Source organism: Acomys minous, assembly GCF_964271855.1.
Source record: "Acomys minous genome assembly, contig: scaffold_24, whole genome shotgun sequence".
NCBI classification, from domain to species: Eukaryota; Metazoa; Chordata; class Mammalia; order Rodentia; family Muridae; genus Acomys; species Acomys minous.
In genome coordinates this window covers 4092337-4106767 of record NW_028182181.1, presented here as the reverse complement: position 1 = coordinate 4106767, position 14431 = coordinate 4092337, and positions in this window count along the sequence as shown.

Sequence of the window (14431 nt, the reverse complement as noted above, 5' to 3'; positions counted from 1 at the left end):
TTTTTGCCTACAGAGACATGCCTATTTGCGCAGTAGTACAGATTCTGAGTATGTAACTCGGTTTGATGAAATCAGCATTTCTCTTGCTTCCCTGTGCGTAGGGAAGCTCAGTTTTAGTCACAGTAGCTCCCACAAGTGTCTCCTCAGTGTGTTCCCATTTCCTTAGAAACAGTGTATTTGCTGGGAGAAAAGTGCATTACTGTGCGCTTTCACCGTTCAGCAAATACATGTGTAGAAGCACAGCGCTAGCAGAAACGACCGTTTCTCCACGTTTTCTAACTCAGGGAACAAGTTGCACACTTCTGAGATGCATTTGGGCAACTTTGTCAGAAATGAGTTTTTTGCCTACAGAGACATGCCTATTTGCGCAGTAGTACAGATTCTGAGTATGTAACTGGGCTTGATGAAATCAGCATTTCTCTTGCTTCCCTGTGCGTAGGGAAGCTCAGTTTTATTCACAGTAGCTCCCACAAGTGTCTCCTCAGTGTGTTCCCATTTCCTTAGTAACAGTGTATTTGCTGGGAGAAAAGTGCATTACTGTGCGTATTTCACCGTTCAGCAAATACATGTGTAGAAGCAGAGCGCTAGCAGAAACGAAGGTTTCTCGACGTTTTCTAACTCCGGGAACAAGTTGCACACTTCTGAGATGCATTTGGGCAACATTGTCAGAAATGAGTTTTTTGCCTACAGAGACATGCCTATTTGCGCAGTAGTACAGATTCTGAGTATGTAACTTGGCTTGATGAAATCAGCATTTCTCTTGCTTCCCTGTGCGTAGGGAAGCTCAGTTTTAGTCACAGTAGCTCCCACAAGTGTCTCCTCAGTGTGTTCCCATTTCCTTAGAAACAGTGTATTTGCTGGGAGAAAAGTGCATTACTGTGCGCTTTCACCGTTCAGCAAATACATGTGTTGAAGCACAGCGCTAGCAGAAACGAACGTTTCTCGACATTTTCTAACTCAGGGAACAAGTTGCACACTTCTGAGATTCATTTGGGCAACTTTGTCAGAAATGAGTTTTTTGCCTACAGAGACATGCCTATTTGCGCAGTAGTACAGATTCTGAGTATGTAACTGGGCATGATGAAATCAGCATTTCTCTTGCTTCCCTGTGCGTAGGGAAGCTCAGTTTTAGTCCCATTAGCTCCCACAAGTGTCTCCTCAGTGTGTTCCCATTTCCTTATAAACAGTGTATTTGATGGGAGAAAAGTGCATTACTGTGCGCTTTCACCGTTCAGCAAATACATGTGTAGAAGCACAGCGTTAGCAGATATGACCGTTTCTCGACGTTTTCTAACTCAGGGAACAAGTTGCACACTTCTCAGATGCATTTGGGCAACTTTGTCAGAAATGAGTTTTTTGCCTACAGAGACATGCCTATTTGCGCAGTAGTACAGATTCTGAGTATGTAACTGGGCTTGATGAAATCAGCATTTCTCTTGCTTCCCTGTGCGTAGGGAACCTCAGTTTTAGTCACAGTAGCTCCCACAAGTGTCTCCTCAGTGTGTTCCCATTTCCTTAGAAACAGTGTATTTGCTGGGAGAAAAGTGCATTACTGTGCGCTTTCACCGTTCAGCAAATACATGTGTAGAAGCACAGCGCTAGCAGAAACGACCGTTTCTCCACGTTTTCTAACTCAGGGAACAAGTTGCACACTTCTATGATGCATTTGGGCAACTTTGTCAGAAATGAGTTTTTTGCCTACAGAGACATGCCTATTTGCGCAGTAGTACAGATTCTGAGTATGTAACTGGGCTTGATGAAATCAGCATTTCTCTTGCTTCCCTGTGCGTAGGGAAGCTCAGTTTTAGTCACAGTAGCTCCCACAAGTGTCTCCTCAGCGTGTTCCCATTTCCTTAGAAACAGTGTATTTGATGGGAGAAAAGTGCATTACTGTGCGCTTTCACCGTTCAGCAAATACATGTGTAGAAGCACAGCGCTAGCAGAAACGACCGTTTCTCGACGTTTTCTAACTCAGGGAACAAGTTGCACACTTCTGAGATGCATTTGGGCAACTTTGTCAGAAATGAGTTTTTTGCCTACAGAGACATGCCTATTTGCGCAGTAGTACAGATTCTGAGTATGTAACTGGGCTTGATGAAATCAGCATTTCTCTTGCTTCCCTGTGCGTAGGGAAGCTCAGTTTTAGTCACAGTAGCTCCCACAAGTGTCTCCTCAGTGCGTTCCCATTTCCTTAGAAACAGTGTATTTGCTGGGAGGAAAGTGCATTACTGTGCGTATTTCACCGTTCAACAAATACATGTGTAGAAGCAGAGCGCTAGCAGAAACGAACGTTTCTCGACGTTTTCTAACTCAGGGAACAAGTTGCACACTTCTGAGATGCATTTGGGCAACATTGTCAGAAATGAGTTTTTTGCCTACAGAGACATGCCTATTTACGCAGTAGTACAGATTCTGAGTATGTAACTGGGCTTGATGAAATCAGCATTTCTCTTGCTTCCCTGTGCGTAGGGAAGCTCAGTTTTAGTCACAGTAGCTCCCACAAGTGTCTCCTCAGTGTGTTCCCATTTCCTTAGAAACAGTGTATTTGCTGGGAGAAAAGTGCATTACTGTGCGCTTTCACCGTTCAGCAAATACATGTGTTGAAGCACAGCGCTAGCAGAAACGAACGTTTCTCGACATTTTCTAACTCAGGGAACAAGTTGCACACTTCTGAGATTCATTTGGGCAACTTTGTCCGAAATGAGTTTTTTGCCTACAGAGACATGCCTATTTGCGCAGTAGTACAGATTCTGAGTATGTAACTGGGCATGATGAAATCAGCTTTTCTCTTGCTTCCCTGTGCGTAGGGAAGCTCAGTTTTAGTCACAGTAGCTCCCACAAGTGTCTCCTCAGTGTGTTCCCATTTCCTTAGAAACAGTGTATTTGATGGGAGAAAAGTGGATTACTGTGCGCTTTCACCGTTCAGCAAATACATGTGTAGAAGCACAGCGTTAGCAGATATGACCGTTTCTCGACGTTTTCTAACTCAGGGAACAAGTTGCACACTTCTGAGATGCATTTGGGCAACTTTGTCAGAAATGAGTTTTTTGCCTACAGAGACATGCCTATTTGCGCAGTAGTACAGATTCTGAGTATGTAACTGGGCTTGATGAAATCAGCATTTCTCTTGCTTCCCTGTGCGTAGGGAAGCTCAGTTTTAGTCACAGTAGCTCCCACAAGTGTCTCCTCAGTGTGTTCCCATTTCCTTAGAAACAGTGTATTTGCTGGGAGCAAAGTGCATTACTGTGCGCTTTCACCGTTCAGCAAATACATGTGTAGAAGCACAGCACTAGCAGAAACGAACGTTTCTCGACGTTTTCTAACTCAGGGAACAAGTTGCACACTTCTGAGATGCATTTGGGCAACATTGTCAGAAATGAGTTTTTTGCCTACAGAGACATGCCTATTTGCGCAGTAGTACAGATTCTGAGTATGTAACTGGGCTTGATGAAATCAGCATTTCTCTTGCTTCCCTGTGCGTAGGGAAGCTCAGTTTTAGTCACAGTAGCTCCCACAAGTGTCTCCTCAGTGTGTTCCCATTTCCTTAACAACAGTGTATTTGCTGGGAGAAAAGTGCATTACTGTGTGCTTTCACCGTTCAGCAAATACATGTGTAGAAGCACAGCGCTAGCAGAAACGACCGTTTCTCGACGTTTTCTAACTCAGGGAACAAGTTGCACACTTCTGAGATGCATTTGGGCAACTTTGTCAGAAATGAGTTTTTTGCCTACAGAGACATGCCTATTTGCGCAGTAGTACAGATTCTGAGTATGTAACTCGGTTTGATGAAATCAGCATTTCTCTTGCTTCCCTGTGCGTAGGGAAGCTCAGTTTTAGTCACAGTAGCTCCCACAAGTGTCTCCTCAGTGTGTTCCCATTTCCTTAGAAACAGTGTATTTGCTGGGAGAAAAGTGCATTACTGTGCGCTTTCACCGTTCAGCAAATACATGTGTAGAAGCACAGCGCTAGCAGAAACGACCGTTTCTCGACGTTTTCCAACGCAGGGAACAAGTTGCACACTTCTGAGATGCATTTGGGCAACTTTGTCAGAAATGAGTTGTTTGCCTACAGAGACATGCCTATTTGCGCAGTAGTACAGATTCTGAGTATGTACCTGGGCTTGATGAAATCAGCATTTCTCTTGCTTCCCTGTGCGTAGGGAAGCTCAGTTTTAGTCACAGTAGCTCCCACAAGTGTCTCCTCAGTGTGTTCCCATTTCCTTAGAAACAGTGTATTTGATGGGAGAAAAGTGCATTACTGTGCGCTTTCACCGTTCAGCAAATACATGTGTAGAAGCACAGCGTTAGCAGATATGACCGTTTCTCGACGTTTTCTAACTCATGGAACAAGTTGCACACTTCTGAGATGCATTTGGGCAACTTTGTCAGGAATGAGTGTTTTGCCTAAAGAGACATGCCTATTTGCGCAGTAGTACAGAATCTGAGTATGTAACTGGGCTTGATGAAATCAGCATTTCTCTTGCTTCCCTGTGCGTAGGGAAGCTCAGTTTTAGTCACAGTAGCTCCCACAAGTGTCTCCTCAGTGTGTTCCCATTTCCTTAGAAACAGTGTATTTGCTGGGAGAAAAGTGCATTACTGTGCGTATTTCACCGTTCAGCAAATACATGTGTAGAAGCAGAGCGCTAGCAGAAACGAACGTTTCTCGACGTTTTCTAACTCCGGGAACAAGTTGCACACTTCTGAGATGCATTTGGGCAACATTGTCAGAAATGAGTTTTTTGCCTACAGAGACATGCCTATTTGCGCAGTAGTACAGATTCTGAGTATGTAACTGGGCTTGATGAAATCAACATTTCTCTTGCTTCCCTGTGCGTAGGGAAGCTCAGTTTTAGTCACAGTAGCTCCCACAAGTGTCTCCTCAGTGTGTTCCCATTTCCTTAGAAACAGTGTATTTGCTGGGAGAAAAGTGCATTACTGTGCGCTTTCACCGTTCAGCAAATACATGTGTAGAAGCACAGCGTTAGCAGATATGACCGTTTCTCGACGTTTTCTAACTCAGGGAACAAGTTGCACACTTCTGAGATGCATTTGGGCAACTTTGTCAGAAATGAGTTTTTTGCCTACAGAGACATGCCTATTTGCGCAGTAGTACAGATTCTGAGTATGTAACTGGGCTTGATGAAATCAGCATTTCTCTTGCTTCCCTGTGCGTAGGGAAGCTCAGTTTTAGTCACAGTAGCTCCCACAAGTGTCTCCTCAGTGTGTTCCCATTTCCATAGAAACAGTGTATTTGCTGGGAGAAAAGTGCATTACTGTGTGCTTTCACCGTTCAGCAAATACATGTGTTGAAGCACAGCGCTAGCAGAAACGAACGTTTCTCGACATTTTCTAACTCAGGGAACAAGTTGCACACTTCTGAGATTCATTTGGGCAACTTTGTCCGAAATGAGTTTTTTGCCTACAGAGACATGCCTATTTGCGCAGTAGTACAGATTCTGAGTATGTAACTGGGCATGATGAAATCAGCTTTTCTCTTGCTTCCCTGTGCGTAGGGAAGCTCAGTTTTAGTCCCAGTAGCTCCCACAAGTGTCTCCTCAGTGTGTTCTCATTTCCTTAGAAACAGTGTATTTGATAGGAGAAAAGTGCATTACTGTGCGCTTTCACCGTTCAGCAAATACATGTGTAGAAGCACAGCGTTAGCAGATATGACCGTTTCTCGACGTTTTCTAACTCAGGGAACAAGTTGCACACTTCTGAGATGCTTTTGGGCAACTTTGTCAGAAATGAGTTTTTGCCTACAGAGACATGCCTATTTGCGCAGTAGTACAGATTCTGAGTATGTAACTGGGCTTGATGAAATCAGCATTTCTCTTGCTTCCCTGTGCGTAGGGAAGCTCAGTTTTAGTCACAGTAGCTCCCACAAGTGTCTCCTCAGTGTGTTCCCATTTCCTTAGAAACAGTGTATTTGCTGGGAGAAAAGTGCATTACTGTGCGCTTTCACCGTTCAGCAAATACATGTGTAGAAGCACAGCACTAGCAGAAACGACCGTTTCTCCACGTTTTCTAACTCAGGGAACAAGTTGCACACTTCTGAGATGCATTTGGGCAAATTTGTCAGAAATGAGTTTTTTGCCTACATAGACATGCCTATTTGGGCAGTAGTACAGATTCTGAGTATGTAACTGGGCTGGATGAAATCAGCATTTCTCTTGCTTCCCTGTGCGTAGGGAAGCTCAGTTTTAGTCACAGTAGCTCCCACAAGTGTCTCCTCAGTGTGTTTCCAGTTCCTTAGAAACAGTGTATTTGGTGGGAGAAAAGTGCATTACTCTGCGCTTTCACCGTTCAGCAAATACATGTGTAGAAGCACAGCGCTAGCAGAAACGACCGTTTCTCGACGTTTTCTAACTCAGGGAACAAGTTGCACACTTCTGAGATGCATTTGGGCAACTTTGTCAGAAATGAGTTTTTTGCCTAAAGAGACATGCCTATTTGCGCAGTAGTACAGATTCTGAGTATGTAACTGGGCTTGATGAAATCAGCATTTCTCTTGCTTCCCTGTGCGTAGGGAAGCTCAGTTTTAGTCACAGTAGCTCCCACAAGTGTCTCCTCAGTGTGTTCCCATTTCCTTAGAAACAGTGTATTTGCTGGGAGAAAAGTGCATTACTGTGCGCTTTCACCGTTCAGCAAATACATGTGTAGAAGCACAGCGCTAGCAGAAACGACCGTTTCTCCACGTTTTCTAACTCAGGGAACAAGTTGCACACTTCTGAGATGCATTTGGGCAACTTTGTCAGAAATGAATTTTTTGCCTACAGAGACATGCCTATTTGCGCAGTAGTACAGAATCTGAGTATGTAACTGGGCTTGATGAAATCAGCATTTCTCTTGCTTCCCTGTGCGTAGGGAAGCTCAGTTTTAGTCACAGTAGCTCCCACAAGTGTCTCCTCAGTGTGTTCCCATTTCCTTAGAAACAGTGTATTTGCTGGGAGAAAAGTGCATTACTGTGCGCTTTCACCGTTCAGCAATTACATGTGTAGAAGCACAGCGCTAGCAGAAACGACCGTTTCTCGACGTTTTCTAACTCAGGGAACAAGTTGCACACTTCTGAGATGCATTTGGGCAACTTTGTCAGAAATGAGTTGTTTGCCTACAGAGACATGCCTATTTGCGCAGTAGTACAGATTCTGAGTATGTAACTGGGCATGATGAAATCAGCATTTCTCTTGCTTCCCTGTGCGTAGGGAAGCTCAGTTTTAGTCCCAGTAGCTCCCACAAGTGTCTCCTCAGTGTGTTCCCATTTCCTTAGAAACAGTGTATTTGATGGGAGAAAAGTGCATTACTGTGCGCTTTCACCGTTCAGCAAATACATGTGTAGAAGCACAGCGTTAGCAGATATGACCGTTTCTCGACGTTTTCTAACTCAGGGAACAAGTTGCACACTTCTGAGATGCATTTGGGCAACTTTGTCAGAAATGAGTTTTTTGCCTACAGAGACATGCCTATTTGCGCAGTAGTACAGATTCTGAGTATGTAACTGGGCTTGATGAAATCAGCATTTCTCTTGCTTCCCTGTCCGTAGGGAAGCTCAGTTTTAGTCACAGTAGCTGCCACAAGTGTCTCCTCAGTGTGTTCCCATTTCCTTAGAAACAGTGTATTTGCTGGGAGAAAAGTGCATTACTGTGCGCTTTCACAGTTCAGCAATTACATGTGTAGAAGCACAGCACTAGCAGAAACGACCGTTTCTCGACGTTTTCTAACTCAGGGAACAAGTTGCACACTTCTGAGATGCATTTGGGCAACTTTGTCAGAAATGAGTTTTTTGCCTAAAGAGACATGCCTATTTGCGCAGTAGTACAGATTCTGAGTATGTACCTGGGCTTGATGAAATCAGCATTTCTCTTGCTTCCCTGTGCGTAGGGAAGCTCAGTTTTAGTCACAGTAGCTCCCACAAGTGTCTCCTCAGTGTGTTCCCATTTCCTTAGAAACAGTGTATTTGCTGGGAGAAAAGTGCATTACTGTGCGCTTTCACCGTTCAGCAAATACATGTGTAGAAGCACAGCGTTAGCAGATATGACCGTTTCTCGACGTTTTCTAACTCAGGGAATAAGTTGCACACTTCTGAGATGCATTTGAGCAACTTTGTCAGTAATGAGTGTTTTGCCTAAAGAGACATGCCTATTTGCGCAGTAGTACAGAATCTGAGTATGTAACTGGGCTTGATGAAATCAGCATTTCTCTTGCTTCCCTGTGCGTAGGGAAGCTCAGTTTTAGTCACAGTAGCTCCCACAAGTGTCTCCTCAGTGTGTTCCCATTTCCTTAGAAACAGTGTATTTGCTGGGAGAAAAGTGCATTACTCTGCGCTTTCACCGTTCAGCAAATACATGTGTAGAAGCACAGCTCTAGCAGAAACGACCGTTTCTCGACGTTTTCTAACTCAGGGAACAAGTTGCACACTTCTGAGATGCATTTGGGCAACTTTGTCAGAAATGAGTTTTTTGCCTACACAGACATGCCTATTTGCGCAGTAGTACAGATTCTGAGTATGTAACTGGGTTTGATGAAATCAGCATTTCTCTTGCTTCCCTGTGCGTAGGGAAGCTCAGTTTTAGTCACAGTAGCTCCCACAAGTGTCTCCTCAGTGTGTTCCCATTTCCTTAACAACAGTGTATTTGCTGGGAGAAAAGTGCATTACTGTGTGCTTTCACCGTTCAGCAAATACATGTGTAGAAGCACAGCGCTAGCAGAAATGAACGTTTCTCGACATTTTCTAACTCAGGGAACAAGTTGCACACTTCTGAGATTCATTTGGGCAACTTTGTCCGAAATGAGTTTTTTGCCTACAGAGACATGCCTATTTGCGCAGTAGTACAGATTCTGAGTATGTAACTGGGCATGATGAAATCAGCATTTCTCTTGCTTCCCTGTGCGTAGGGAAGCTCAGTTTTAGTCCCAGTAGCTCCCACAAGTGTCTCCTCAGTGTGTTCCCATTTCCTTAGAAACAGTGTATTTGATGGGAGAAAAGTGCATTACTGTGCGCTTTCACCGTTCAGCAAATACATGTGTAGAAGCACAGCGTTAGCAGATATGACCGTTTCTCGACGTTTTCTAACTCAGGGAACAAGTTGCACACTTCTGAGATGCATTTGGGCAACTTTGTCAGAAATGAGTTTTTTGCCTACAGAGACATGCCTATTTGCGCAGTAGTACAGATTCTGAGTATGTAACTGGGCTTGATGAAATCAGCATTTCTCTTGCTTCCCTGTGCGTAGGGAAGTTCAGTTTTAGTCACAGTAGCTGCCACAAGTGTCTCCTCAGTGTGTTCCCATTTCCTTAGAAACAGTGTATTTGCTGGGAGAAAAGTGCATTACTGTGCGCTTTCACCGTTCAGCAAATACATGTGTAGAAGCACAGCGCTAGCAGAAACGAACGTTTCTCGACGTTTTCTAACTCAGGGAACAAGTTGCACACTTCTGAGATGCATTTGGGCAACATTGTCAGAAATGAGTTTTTTGCCTACACAGACATGCCTATTTGCGCAGTAGTACAGAATCTGAGTATGTAACTGGGCTTGATGAAATCAGCATTTCTCTTGCTTCCCTGTGCGTAGGGAAGCTCAGTTTTAGTCACAGTATCTCCCACAAGTGTCTCCTCAGTGTGTTCCCATTTCCTTAGAAACAGTGTATTTGATGGGAGAAAAGTGCATTACTGTGCGCTTTCACCGTTCAGCAAATACATGTGTAGAAGCACAGCGCTAGCAGAAACGACCGTTTCTCGACGTTTTCCAACTCAGGGAACAAGTTGCACACTTCTGAGATGCATTTGGGCAACTTTGTCAGAAATGATTTTTTTGCCTACAGAGACATGCCTATTTGCGCAGTAGTACAGATTCTGAGTATGTAACTGGGCTTGATGAAATCAGCATTTCTCTTGCTTCCCTGTGCGTAGGGAAGCTCAGTTTTAGTCACAGTAGCTCCCACAAGTGTCTCCTCAGTGTGTTCCCATTTCCTTAGAAACAGTGTATTTGCTGGGAGAAAAGTGCATTACTGTGCGTATTTCACCGTTCAGCAAATACATCTGTAGAAGCACAGCGCTAGCAGAAACGAACGTTTCTCGACGTTTTCTAACTCAGGGAACAAGTTGCACACTTCTGAGATGCATTTGGGCAACATTGTCAGAAATGAGTTTTTTGCCTACAGAGACATGCCTATTTGCGCAGTAGTACAGATTCTGAGTATTTAACTGGGCTGGATGAAATCAGCATTTCTCTTGCTTCCCTGTGCGTAGGGAAGCTCAGTTTTAGTCACAGTAGCTCCCACAAGTGTCTCCTCAGTGTGTTCCCATTTCCTTAGAAACAGTGTATTTGCTGGGAGAAAAGTGCATTACTGTGCGCTTTCACCGTTCAGCAAATACATGTGTAGAAGCACAGCGTTAGCAGATATGACCGTTTCTCGACGTTTTCTAACTCAGGGAACAAGTTGCACACTTCTGAGATGCATTTGGGCAACTTTGTCAGAAATGAGTTTTTTGCCTACAGAGACATGCCTATTTGCGCAGTAGTACAGATTCTGAGTATGTAACTGGGCTTGATGAAATCAGCATTTCTCTTGCTTCCCTGTGCGTAGGGAAGCTCAGTTTTAGTCACAGTAGCTCCCACAATTGTCTCCTCAGTGTGTTCCCATTTCCTTAGAAACAGTGTATTTGCTGGGAGAAAAGTGCATTACTGTGCGCTTTCACCGTTCAGCAAATACATGTGTAGAAGCACAGCGCTAGCAGAAACGAACGTTTCTCGACGTTTTCTAACTCAGGGAACAAGTTGCACACTTCTGAGATGCATTTGGGCAACTTTGTCAGAAATGAGTTTTTTGCCTACAGAGACATGCCTATTTGCGCAGTAGTACAGATTCTGAGTATGTAACTCGGTTTGATGAAATCAGCATTTCTCTTGCTTCCCTGTGCGTAGGGAAGCTCAGTTTTAGTCACAGTAGCTCCCACAAGTGTCTCCTCAGTGTGTTCCCATTTCCTTAGAAACAGTGTATTTGCTGGGAGAAAAGTGCATTACTGTGTGCTTTCACCATTCAGCAAATACATGTGTAGAAGCACAGCGCTAGCAGAAACGAACGTTTCTCGACGTTTTCTAACTCAGGGAACAAGTTGCACACTTCTGAGATGCATTTGGGCAACATTGTCAGAAATGAGTTGTTTGCCTACAGAGACATGCCTATTTGCGCAGTAGTACAGATTCTGAGTATGTACCTGGGCTTGATGAAATCAGCATTTCTCTTGCTTCCCTGTGCGTAGGGAAGCTCAGTTTTAGTCACAGTAGCTCCCACAAGTGTCTCCTCAGTGTGTTCCCATTTCCTTAGAAACAGTGTATTTGATGGGAGAAAAGTGCATTACTGTGTGCTTTCACCGTTCAGCAAATACATGTGTAGAAGCACAGCGTTAGCAGATATGACCGTTTCTCGACGTTTTCTAACTCAGGGAACAAGTTGCACACTTCTGAGATGCATTTGGGCAACTTTGTCAGGAATTAGTGTTTTGCCTAAAGAGACATGCCTATATGCACAGTGGTACAGAATCTGAGTATGTAACTGGGCTTGATGAAATCAGCATTTCTCTTGCTTCCCTGTGCGTAGGGAAGCTCAGTTTTAGTCACAGTAGCTCCCACAAGTGTCTCCTCAGTGTGTTCCCATTTCCTTAGAAACAGTGTATTTGCTGGGAGAAAAGTGCATTACTGTGCGCTTTCACCGTTCAGCAAATACATGTGTAGAAGCACAGCGCTAGCAGAAACGAACGTTTCTCGACGTTTTCTAACTCAGGGAACAAGTTGCACACTTCTGAGATGCATTTGGGCAACATTGTCAGAAATGAGTTTTTTGCCTACAGAGACATGCCTATTTGCGCAGTAGTACAGATTCTGAGTATGTACCTGGGCTTGATGAAATCAGCATTTCTCTTGCTTCCCTGTGCGTAGGGAAGCTCAGTTTTAGTCACAGTAGCTCCCACAAGTGTCTCCTCAGTGTGTTCCCATTTCCTTAGAAACAGTGTATTTGCTGGGAGAAAAGTGAATTACTGTGCGCTTTCACCGTTCAGCAATTACATGTGTAGAAGCACAGCGCTAGCAGAAACGACCGTTTCTCGACGTTTTCTAACTCAGGGAACAAGTTGCACACTTCTGAGATGCATTTGGGCAACTTTGTCAGAAATGAGTTTTTTGCCTACAGAGACATGCCTATTTGCGCAGTAGTACAGATTCTGAGTATGTAACTCGGTTTGATGAAATCAGCATTTCTCTTGCTTCCCTGTGCGTAGGGAAGCTCAGTTTTAGTCACAGTAGCTCCCACAAGTGTCTCCTCAGTGTGTTCCCATTTCCTTAGAAACAGTGTATTTGCTGGGGGAAAAGTGCATTACTGTGCGCTTTCACCGTTCAGCAAATACATGTGTAGAAGCACAGCGCTAGCAGAAACGAACGTCTCTCGACGTTTTCTAACTCAGGGAACAAGTTGCACACTTCTGAGATGCATTTGGGCAACATTGTCAGAAATGAGTTTTTTGCCTACAGAGACATGCCTATTTGCGCAGTAGTACAGATTCTGAGTATGTAACTGGGCTTGATGAAATCAGCATTTCTCTTGCTTCCCTGTGCGTAGGGAAGCTCAGTTTTAGTCACAGTAGCTCCCACAAGTGTCTCCTCAGTGTGTTCCCATTTCCTTAACAACAGTGTATTTGCTGGGAGAAAAGTGCATTACTGTGTGCTTTCACCGTTCAGCAAATACATGTGTAGAAGCACAGCGCTAGCAGAAACGACCGTTTTTCGACGTTTTCTAACTCAGGGAACAAGTTGCACACTTCTGAGATGCATTTGGGCAACTTTGTCAGAAATGAGTTTTTTGCCTACAGAGACATGCCTATTTGCGCAGTAGTACAGATTCTGAGTATGTAACTGGGCTTGATGAAATCAGCATTTCTCTTGCTTCCCTGTGCGTAGGGAAGCTCAGTTTTAGTCACAGTAGCTCGCACAAGTGTCTCCTCAGTGTGTTCCCATTTCCTTAGAAACAGTGTATTTGCTGGGAGAAAAGTGCATTACTGTGCGCTTTCACCGTTCATCAAATACATGTGTAGAAGCACAGCGCTAGCAGAAACGACCGTTTCTCGACGTTTTCTAACTCAGGGAACAAGTTGCACACTTCTGAGATGCATTTGGGCAACTTTGTCAGAAATGAGTTTTTTGCCTACAGAGACATGCCTATTTGTGCAGTAGTACAGATTCTGAGTATGTAATTGGGCTTGATGAAATCAGCATTTCTCTTGCTTCCCTGTGCGTAGGGAAGCTCACTTTTAGTCACAGTAGCTCGCACAAGTGTCTCCTCAGTGTGTTCCCATTTCCTTAGAAACAGTGTATTTGCTGGGAGAAAAGTGAATTACTGTGTGCTTTCACCGTTCAGCAATTACATGTGTAGAAGCACAGCGCTAGCAGAAACGACCGTTTCTCGACGTTTTCTAACTCAGGGAACAAGTTGCACACTTCTGAGATGCATTTGGGCAACTTTGTCAGAAATGAGTTGTTTGCCTACAGAGACATGCCTATTTGCGCAGTAGTACAGATTCTGAGTATGTACCTGGGCTTGATGAAATCAGCATTTCTCTTGCTTCCCTGTGCGTAGGGAAGCTCAGTTTTAGTCACAGTAGCTCCCACAAGTGTCTCCTCAGTGTGTTCCCATTTCCTTAGAAACAGTGTATTTGATGGGAGAAAAGTGCATTACTGTGTGCTTTCACCGTTCAGCAAATACATGTGTAGAAGCACAGCGTTAGCAGATATGACCGTTTCTCGACGTTTTCTAACTCAGGGAACAAGTTGCACACTTCTGAGATGCATTTGGGCAACTTTGTCAGGAATTAGTGTTTTGCCTAAAGAGACATGCCTATTTGCACAGTAGTACAGAATCTGAGTATGTAACTGGGCTTGATGAAATCAGCATTTCTCTTGCTTCCCTGTGCGTAGGGAAGCTCAGTTGTAGTCACAGTAGCTCCCACAAGTGTCTCCTCAGTGTGTTCCCATTTCCTTAGAAACAGTGTATTTGCTGGGAGAAAAGTGCATTACTGTGCGCTTTCACCGTTCAGCAAATACATGTGTAGAAGCACAGCGCTAGCAGAAACGAACGTTTCTCGACGTTTTCTAACTCAGGGAACAAGTTGCACACTTCTGAGATGCATTTGGGCAACATTGTCAGAAATGAGTTTTTGGCCTACACAGACATGCCTATTTGCGCAGTAGTACAGATTCTGAGTATGTAACTGGGCTTGATGAAATCAGCATTTCTCTTGCTTCCCTGTGCGTAGGGAAGCTCAGTTTTAGTCACAGTAGCTCCCACAAGTGTCTCCTCAGTGTGTTCCCATTTCCTTAACAACAGTGTATTTGCTGGGAGAAAAGTGCATTACTGTGTGCTTTCACCGTTCAGCAAATACATGTG